This window comes from Trichomycterus rosablanca, chromosome 9 (genome assembly GCF_030014385.1).
Source record: "Trichomycterus rosablanca isolate fTriRos1 chromosome 9, fTriRos1.hap1, whole genome shotgun sequence".
In the NCBI taxonomy this organism is placed as follows: Eukaryota; Metazoa; Chordata; class Actinopteri; order Siluriformes; family Trichomycteridae; genus Trichomycterus; species Trichomycterus rosablanca.
In genome coordinates, this window is record NC_085996.1 from 12,147,966 (window position 1) to 12,159,020 (window position 11,055).

Below are 11,055 nucleotides of genomic sequence, written 5' to 3' on the forward strand. Positions count from 1 at the left end.
GTTGTGTTGGTATGAGTGGATCAGACACAGTTACTGCTGGACTGAGAATAGTCCACCAACCAAAAATATCCAGCCAACAGCACCTCATGGGCAGCGTCCTGTGACCACTGATGAAGGTCTAGAAGATGACCGACTCAAACAGCAGCAATAGATGAGCGATCATCTCTGACTTTACATCTACAAGGTGGACCAACTAGGTAGGAATGTCTAATAGAGTGGACAGTGAGTGAACACGGTATTTAAAAACTTCAGCAGCGCTGCTGTGTCTGATCCACTCATACCAGCACAACACACACTAACACACAACCACCATGTCATTGTACTGCATGATCCACCACCTGAATAATACCTGCTCTGTTGAAGAACAGGGTGAAAGCAGGCTAAAAAGTAAAGAAACAGATGGACTACAGTCAGTAATTGTAGAACTACAAAGTGCCTCTGTATTGTAAGTAGAGCTGATAAAATGGACAGTGAGTTTAGAAACAGTGTATGTTGTTCTTAGACTTACTTGGACCAATCAAACCAAGCAATTGATTATTTAATACACAAGAAGCTGTAAGCTCACCTATTAATTAATGTTTCCAGGGCCATTGGCTGCCACACAATTCCAAAACATAACAGATCCACCCTAAAGCTTAACATGACAAAATGTTCATCAAATGTTGCTTCTATTTTTACCAATCAATCAATTCATCTTTGGTAATTGTAGCCAGAGTTTTCCTGTCTTAATTCTACTTTTCTGTCGACCAACCACAGTTTATTATTAATAATTAGTCAACATTTCTCATCATGTGTATTCCACTATAACTTACTCCTAACAATGAATGAGAGGTTCTCTGGTGAGTGAGTAAAAAAGACATCCCTTAGAAGCCTTTGGGAACATCCAGAAAGCAAAACAGATGGATCTCAGAAGTACAGCACCAGATGGATGAGTGTGAACCTTTCCCCCGTGGGCTGGTTTCTAGCACTCTAAAAAGGTAGCTAAAAAAAGGTACAGGGCCGAGGTCAGAGTTCACGCTGGGTTTAGGGTCACCCTCCAGACATAGAATGATGAGGCGGGTTAGAGCAGTAAAGAAATGCTCTTTCAGCGCTAAATCGGCCTTTTCAACACCTCAAAGAAGACTCGGCAGCTATGACAAGCCATAATAATGAGTGGATCAGATGTGGAATCTTTGCTCGGGTGGTCCCACTGAGCTTAAATTCAAAATGATTTGAGGGTTTACAGTACAGTTGGATTATGTTTAATCATTCATTCATGTTCGTTAGCCACTCTGTCCTGATCAGGGTTGTGGAAGGTCTGGAGCCTGACTAGAAAGACTGAGCGCAAGACTGAATACATCTGGACAGAGTGATGGTCCATCAAAAGAAATCCCATGCTTTCACATGTACTCACTCACATTTAGGGGAAATTTAGAGTAACCTTTTGACCTAAACTGGGTGCAAGGACTACCTTAAGGAAGCCTGTATGTTTACAGAAGAAACAGGGTCAAACTTCTTACAGGTGTTGAGCAAAATCATCATGTCTACTTAAATCTTTATTTATTGAGTTAGTAAGTAAATGCAAATTAAACTAAGATTAAATTCAATTAAATTAAGATGGATAGAAGGATAGATGGATGGATGGATGGATGGATACATAGATGGATAAATAGATAGATAGATAGATAGATAGATAGATAGATAGATAGATAGATAGATAGATAGATAGATAGATAGATAGATAGATAGATAGATAGATAGATAGATAGATAGTTGGATGGATGGATGGATGGATGGATGGATGGATGGATGGATGGTTGGAAATGTTTTACTTTTGTTAATATAAGCTAATTTCTAATTGTATGCCTGCAACACATTCTTATATATTATGAGGATAAATCATTCAAAGTCATTTACAAGCAAGGATGAGTTAAGGTTTACAACTTTGTAAGAACAGTGAGAACACATTCCAATAGTTTAAGAACAACATTTATTAATGCATTATTGAAAAATAGTAAGAACTTCACCATCTACAGTCCATAACATTGTAAACAGATTCAGAGAAATCTATGACATGTTTTTCAGAGAAATCCCTGTTTGTTTTAACAAGACAATACCAAGCCATATTCTGCACACAGCTACACAGCGTGGCTTCATGTTTCAGGTGCTATACTAAACCAGACTTGTTGCACATACTATTTAAAACCATTGGCATTAATATGGAGTTGCAGTTTTAAGTCTCCAACCCTTAATCCAATTCATCCCAGATCAATAGAAATTAAATATCAAATAGTAAATATTAAATAGTAAAATGGTAAAGTGACAAGCATTGCACATTATTCAATTAATTATTTAATAAAGAATGGTACAAAGAAGAGAAATGTTTTACTTTTGTTAATATAAGCTAATTTCTAAGCCTGACTGAAACACACATTCAAAAAAAGTTGGGACAAGACAATATAAGACAGGGAATGTTGTGAAATAAGTAGAACTTTCCACACACCAGGTATTCAGGTATTGTTATCATTATAAGGATATAAAGGGCAGTTGCAGCCTAGCGGTTAAGGTACTAGTAGTCGGAAGGTCGCTGGTTCAAGCCCCACCACTGCCAGGTTGCCACTGTTGGCATTAAGGCCCTTAACCTTTAATTGTGGTAAGTTTTGGATAAAAGTGTCTGCTAAATGCCGAAAATGCAAATGATAAAAGGAAAAATAAAGTATTAGTCATTTGTGAGCAAGGATGGGTTAATGTTTACGACTTTGTAAGAACAGTGAGAACACATTCCAACAGTTTAAGAACATTTTTCAATGCATCATTGAGTCGTTCACCACCTAGAGTCCATAACATTGTACACAGATTCAGAAAAATCCTTGACATCTTTGACACACAGCTACACAGTGTGGCTTCAGGTTTTGGGTGCTATACTTGTTGCACATACCATTTAAAACCATTGGCATTAATATGGAGTTGCAGTTATAACAGTCTCCAATCCCTAGGTAAGGCTTTTAACAAGATTTTTAAAGTGTGTATGTGTGGGAATTTAAGCCCATTGAGTCTCATGTCGGGTTTGAGGATAGGTGTCCTGGTGAAAAGGTCTGACATTCCAATTCATCCCAGGTCAAAAGACATCTTGGAACTCACTTTGTGCTCATGCTGGGGGTGCCAACTAAATGTTTGGCCATATAGTGTACATGTATTTTTGTTCTTGACTGTTTATCCGAAAACCAGCCTCCAAGCCCACAAATGGACTCTATGCCACTGCCTCGTTTAACTAATTTCTGCTTCATGTAGATAATGATATCAGATCTAATCTAATCTCTAATGGTCTCTGACTGCTTAGAGAGTAATGAATCACAGAACGGTTGCTGTGGTTTCATTCAAACAGCTGCCTGCTGCCTAATAGTGAATCACGCTGGTGTCTCCGTTCTCCGAGGCTCTGGGCGACCGCGCTCCCTTAGGGAAGGAGTCTTTTAAAGACTTACTGTAACTGAAATGCCTCCACCTCCTTCTCCTTTCTCTCCTCAACCCTCTCTTTTTCTTCATTCTCTTGTCTCTGGTGTGTTCTTTGTAGGTTTTGGCTCTAGATCAAAGACTATTCGACAATATCACCCATGGGCATGGAAACGACAGAGAGAGTGAGTACGAGAGAGAGAGTGGGAGGGAGGGAGACCTCTCATTAAGTAAATTCTGAGTATTCGGTTTAATGTGGGCGCAGTTTAAAACTGCAGCGTTTACAAGGACCCCCACCCTGCTCTCCGCCCTCTTTATCCTACTTTCTGTTTTTGCTGTCATCACCAAACTGGAGGATCTTTAACCTTTTTTACCTAGAAAACAAAGAGTGAGCAATCAGAGTTAACCACATTTCCAAAAAAGTTGGGACAGAAAGAGAAACGTAAATAAAACAGGCAGCAAATTATTTGTAAACACACATATATATCTGTATATATATATACAGATCAGCCATAACATTAAAACCACCTCCTGCTACACTCACTGTCCATTTTATCAGCTCCACCTACCATATAGAAGCACTTTGTAGTTCTACAATTACTGACTGTAGTCCATTTGTTCCTCTGCATACTTTTTTAGCCTGCTTTCAACCTGCTATTCAATGGTCAGGACCCCCACAGAGCAGGTATTATTTAGGTGGTGTATCAATCTCAGCTCTGCTGTGACACTGACAGGGTGGTGGTGTGTTAGTGTGTGTTGTGCTGGTATGAGTGGATCAGACACAGCAGCGCTGCTGGAGTTTTTAAATACCGTGACCACTCACTGTCCAATCTATTAGACACTCTTACCTAGTTGGTCCACCTTGTAGATGTAAAGTCAGAGACGATCACTCATCTATTGCTGCTGTTTGAGTTGGTCATCTTATAGACCTTCATCAGTTGTCACAGGACGCTGCCTATGGGGCGATACTGGCTGGATATATTTTTGGTTGGTGGACTATTCTCAGTCCAGCAGGGACAGTGAGGTGTGTAAAAACTCCATCAAAGCTGCTGTGTCTTATCCACTCATACCAGCACAACACACACTAACACACCACCACCATGTCAGTGTTGCTGTTTTATTATAATTTTTTGTATATATACACATATTCCTAATTCTATGGCTTCAAAAAAGTTAGGTAGAACATGATACACATTGACAGAGACAAATGCTTCAAGTTCTGTAATCATTTGTGTTAGGATGCCAACTGTTGTAGTTTCTAAAGGTGACTGGCCTCAATCCAATCCAATGCATTCGTACTCAAACAGTACTCCAACTGCCAGCCAGGCCTTACTGCTCATCATCAGCTCCCAACCTCATTAGTACTCTTTAGATTGAATGGTAATGAATCCTTGCAGATACTTTTCAGATTCCATTGGACATACAGTACTTCCTAGTAGAGGCAGCACAGAGGGACCAAATACATGGAAAAAGACTTCCATAGCTTTGAAAAATCAGTTGCCATCTGTAGTGTGTATGTGAATGTGTATGCACAGTGCACCTTTACCTGGATTGTAGACTGACAGTTTAATTTACTTTGTAAACGTTAGGCCTGCAGGAGAAGTGATGTACTCTTCTGTTCTGCTTCGGCTATGTAAAACATCAAAGAACTGCAATGCTTTTAAACCCTCGTTCATTTATTTATTTATTTATTTATTCATTCTTCATCCATCATGTCTTCCTATTAATTCACCCAATCACTCACCCACACATCTATATGACCACAAGTATGTGAGTGCCTGACCATGAGTTTGTTGGAGATCCCATTTAAAACCAGGGGTATTTATATGGAGTTGACCCTCTTTTGCGGACATAATAGCCTCCACTATCTTAGGAAGGCTTTTGACAGGATTATGGAGGGCATCTGTGAGCTGATCCCAATCAGTTAAAAGAGCATTTGCAAGGTGTGAGAAAGAAGGCGTGGCTGGTACAAACCGTCCCAATTTATTCTGAAGGTACTTAATGGGCTTGAGATCAGGTCTTTGTAGGGGTTGTTAAACTTGTTAAATTGTGTCTTTAGGGACCCGCGATAGTTCACAGAAGTTATTCTTGTAAGACACCGCCATCCGCCCACCGCTAGGGGGCGATCGCGCGCTACACCTAGGGCGAGTCAAGCTAATTGACATCACCTGGGCGGCACTTCTTAAAAGGGCTTTGCACGGCTCACTCGGCGCAGAGTCTTGTGTTAATCATTGTTGCCAGACCTCGCCGGTAATTTTCTGTGGGTTTTCGTCGTAAAAGACATTTCCTCTTCTCTCTCTCTCTCGGGGAACGGTTTCCCAAAAAACCCTTTCTCTGTTTCCTTCCTTAACGCCATTCAGGGTGTCCACGTTAGACGTTGAATATTATTCCTTTTAAAAAAACCCTCACACCAGCGTTGAGGTTCCTTTTAGTTCCAGCCAAACTACCCGACGGCCAGCGGGTAGTTTGTTAGTTTTCTTTTCCTGAGTTTGCGCTCCTTTGTTTGTTTTTCTGAGTTCCTTTGTTTCGCTTCCCGCCTGTTTGTAGGCGACTCCCTCATCAAGCGATTCAGGTCGCAGTTTTCTCAGTTCGTTCCGCAGCATAGCGGTTAGAGTGACAGGCCCTCGCCCCGACGTCCGGGGATCGAGACTGCACGTTTTGTGTTTTCCTTACTCAGATCGTGCTTGCCACCGATCTCATTTACTTTATCCCGTTTTTGTTTCTTTTCTTTTATCATACACTCAGTCCTCGTGTGTATATTCATATCCCGCAATATCTCAGTATCCGCCGCCTAGCGGACCTTCGCTTCATAAACGCTCAGTCACAAGCACTCATTACTCCTCCATAGCGCACGGGGATAAGCGCTGCGCATCCACGCCAGCGATCCCGGTTCAAACCCCGCTAACTGCGAGACTTATGCTCTGCTTTTGAGTCCACCCAGTCGGTTGGTATAACAGCTGGGAATACAAAACTACACGAGATCACCGTGTCTCGTAACAGTAAGACTCTGCCAGCATGGACTCAGTAGAGAATAAAGCTTTAAAGCAGGCTATTGTAAACCAGGGGACCCGCTTAGGGGAGCATGAGGAGGCGCTTACCCAATTTGCCCAACGCATGCAGGAGTTAACGTTGGTAGTCCAACAGTTAACTTCCCCACCCAAGGAAGAGACTCCTTCTGTCTCCACTGCTCAACCACCCGCCTCTGTGCAGGACGTCATGCTACCAGCCCCTGTGCGGTTCAGTGGTGAACCAGGGGCATGCAGGGGATTCCTGCTTCAGTGTTCGCTGACGTTCCAGCTAGCACCCGCTCGGTTCCCCACTGAAGGAGCTAAGGTCGCCTATATGATCTCGCTCCTTTCGGACAGGGCATTAATCTGGGCTACCGCCCTGTGGGAAAGCAAGTCTCCGGACTGCAGTACCGTGGCGGATTTTACCGCAGCTATGAAACGGACCTTCGACAGTCCGGTACGGGGTGCCGAAGCAGCCTCGGCACTTTTGAACGCCCGGCAGGGTTCACTTTCGGTCGCCGACTATACCATCTCCTTCCGCACTTGGGCAGCGGAGAGTGGGTGGAACCCGGAAGCTCTGATGGCCGTTTACCAACAGGGGCTTAATGAGGAGCTTAAAGACCTCTTGGCTACCAGAGACGCTCCCACCAGTTTGGAGGACCTGTATGAGGTCACTACCAGACTTGACAATCGCTTACGAGAACGCCGGCGAACCAGTAAGAAAACCTTACGAACCCTGGCCCCAGTGGAGCCTCCGGTCCGTCCCCGACTAACAGATTTGGCTGAAGGGGGCGAGCCGATGCAGATCGGGCGTGCTCACCTGACCCCGCAAGAGGCGGAACAGCGCCGCCAAGGGGGGCGGTGTATGTACTGCGGGGATGTGACTCACAAACTGGCTAAATGCCCAGTCAGGCCAGTAAAAAGCCAGGCCTACCCCCGGTAGGGGGCCCCAGGGTAGGCCCAGTTTTAGGTCCCAAGTCCAGTGGGTTATTCCTCCCTGTCACGTTGAGTTGGGAAAATTCACACACTGAAAAAAGGCTGCAGGCCTTTGTAGATTCTGGGGCTGCAGGTAATTTCATGGACCTTTCGATGGCCCTTGAACTCGGACTGCCTATGGAACCTTTGGTGACACCACTGCCGGTGGCGGCCATCGATGGATTTCCACTCCGGTCCGGGTCCATTAAAAGACAGACCAAACCCATTACTGTGAGTGTGGGTCAACATTCGGAATCGCTTTCATTTTTTCTGACGCAAGCACCGGATTTGCCGATCATCTTGGGGTTTCCCTGGTTGGTCAGGCACAACCCGCAAATCGACTGGCTCTCCAAATCCGTCCGACACTGGGGTTCATATTGTCGGGACTCCTGTTTGGCTCCCAGGGGTAACCCTGGCAACCGCCCTCCTGAGCCGGTCGATTTGAGCAAGGTTCCGGGGGCCTACCATGACCTCCAGCAGGTCTTTAGCAAACGCAAAACGGAGGTGCTACCCCCCCATCGCTCATTTGACTGCGCTATCGACCTACTTCCCGGCACATCTCCCCCTAGGGGGCGCCTTTTCTCCCTCTCTGGACCCGAGAGAGCAGCCATGGATAAGTATATTCAAGAAGCCTTAGCCCAAGGCTTTATCCGGCCTTCCTCCTCTCCCGCGGGAGCAGGTTTCTTTTTCGTAGGGAAAAAGGATGGGGGTCTAAGACCTTGCATCGACTACAGGGGCCTCAATAAGATCACAGTCAAAGACCGATATCCCTTACCCCTTATGACGTCGGCCTTTGAGACACTACAGCAAGCGTCTGTGTTTACTAAGCTAGACCTTCGCAGTGCCTACAACCTCGTGCGCGTTAGACCAGGCGACGAGTGGAAGACAGCATTCATCACCCCGACCGGCCTCTATGAGTATCTAGTCATGCCCTTTGGGTTGATGAATGCACCAGCCGTCTTCCAGCGCCTGATCCACGAGGTCCTCCGAGAGACCCTTGGTCGCTACGCTTTTGTATATCTGGATGACATTCTCATCTTCAGCAAATCTGTGAAAGAACACGTAGGCCATGTACGAAGAGTCCTGCAGCTGCTTTTCGAGAACCACCTCTTTGTTAAATTAGAGAAGTCTCAGTTCCACGTGCCTGAGGTCCACTTTTTAGGTTTTGTCGTCTCCCAGGGCAGGCTGGCCATGGATCCCGCCAAACTCAAGGCGGTGGCTGAATGGCCACGCCCAACCTCCATCCAGCTGGTCCAACGAGTTTTGGGTTTTACCAATTTCTATCGGCGGTTTGTTAGAGGCTTTGGCTCCATAGCAGCCCCTCTAACGGCCCTTACCCGTAAAGGGCCAGGACCATTTCAGTGGACAGACGAAGCTCAAAAGGCATTCGACGAACTGAAGCGCAGACTGATTTCGGCACCCATCCTCCACCTGCCTGACCCCCAACTTCCTTTTTTAGTAGAGGTCGACGCCTCAGAGGTAGGAGTTGGGGCAATTCTTTCCCAACGCTCAGGCGTGGATAAAAAACTCCATCCCTGTGCCTACTTCTCCCATCAACTGACCCCCACGGAGCGCAATTATGGGGTAGGGGACAGAGAGCTCCTGGCGGTCAAGATGGCGCTCGAAGAGTGGAGGCACTGGCTTGAGGGGGCCAAACATCCGTTCTTGGTCTGGACGGACCACAAAAACCTTGCCTACATTCAGGAAGCCAAACGACTAAACCCCAGGCAAGCCCGCTGGACGTTATTTTTTAGTCGTTTTGACTTCACTCTCTCGTACCGACCTGGCACCAAGAATGCCAAACCCGACGCCCTTTCCAGGCAGTGGGAGGAACCACCACCTAGACCAACACTATCCATCCTCCCTCCAGAATGCATCGTGGCACCACTGCGTTGGGGAGTGGAGGAGGTAGTCAGGAGGGCTCTGCTTGCCGAACCCGACCCAGGTGGAACCCCTCCCCATTGCCTGTATGTCCCCACGTCTGCCCGAACGCAGGTTTTACGATGGGGACACGAGAGCCTCATTTCAGGACACCCTGGAGCCACCCGCACTCTGATGTTAATTCAGAGGCGGTTCTGGTGGCCTAATATGGCCCGGGAGGTCCGACAATTCGTCTCCGCGTGCGAAACCTGTGCGCGTAACAAGGACCCCAGATCCAAGCCACCAGGGTTGTTACACCCCTTGCCCATTCCCCATCGTCCCTGGTCGCACCTGTCCCTAGATTTTATTACAGGCCTGCCCAAGTCTAGGGGCCTGTCTGTAATTCTAGTAGTCGTGGACAGGTTTTCCAAAGCCGCCAGGTTCATAGGCTTGCCCAAACTCCCCTCAGCCAGAGAAACAGCCCACCTTATCCTGCAACAGGTCGTGCGCTACCATGGTCTCCCCACAGACCTGGTTTCTGACAGAGGCCCTCAGTTCGCAAGCCAATTTTGGAAGGCTTTCTGTGCCTCTTTAGGGGCTTCGGTCAGCCTCTCCTCAGGTTTTCACCCCCAGTCCAATGGGCAGACTGAGAGGGTGAACCAAGATCTAGAACAGTCTCTGAGGTGTCTGGCTTCAACCAGCCCCTCCACCTGGGCTGATCACCTATTGTGGGCGGAATACGCACACAACACTCTCTGGCACTCTTCCTTGGGCATGTCCCCCTTTGAGTGCCAATTTGGTTATCCACCCCCCCTGTTCCCCGAACAGGAGACTCACTTGGCCACCTCTTCAGCCGGCCGCATGGTACGTCGCTGCAGATCCACCTGGCGACGCGCTCGGGCAGTTCTAGTAGACAAAACTGCCTCAAGAAAGAACACGGCAGATCGTAAGAGGAGGTTGGCGAGCACCTTCCGCCCGGGCCAAAGAGTCTGGCTAAGCGCCAAAGACCTACCTCTAAAAGTAGGCAAGAAGAAACTGGCACCTCGGTACGTGGGACCCTTCAAAATAGTCCGACGTATCAACCCGGTTTCTTACAGGTTGCAACTCCCACCCTCGTTCAGGATCAACCCAACCTTTCACGTCTCCCGCCTCAAACCTTACCTGTGCTCCCCTGGGACGCGTCCTCCGGAACCCCCCCCTGTTCGCATGGTTGACGGCTCCCCAGCCTACACAGTTAACAGGATACTCGACTCCCGACGAGTCCAAAATCGGGTCCAATATCTGGTAGACTGGGAGGGATATGGCCCGGAGGAACGCTCCTGGGTACCAGCAGCCCGAATCCTCGACCCCGAACTCATTCGGACGTTTAATCAAGATCGAGCAGCCGGCCTGGGGATGTCAGGAGACACCCCTCGGGGGGGGAGTACTGTAAGACACCGCCATCCGCCCACCGCTAGGGGGCGATCGCGCGCTACACCTAGGGCGAGTCAAGCTAATTGACATCACCTGGGCGGCACTTCTTAAAAGGGCTTTGCACGGCTCACTCGGCGCAGAGTCTTGTGTTAATCATTGTTGCCAGACCTCGCCGGTAATTTTCTGTGGGTTTTCGTCGTAAAAGACATTTCCTCTTCTCTCTCTCTCTCGGGGAACGGTTTCCCAAAAAACCCTTTCTCTGTTTCCTTCCTTAACGCCATTCAGGGTGTCCACGTTAGACGTTGAATATTATTCCTTTTAAAAAAACCCTCACACCAGCGTTGAGGTTCCTTTTAGTTCCAGCCAAACT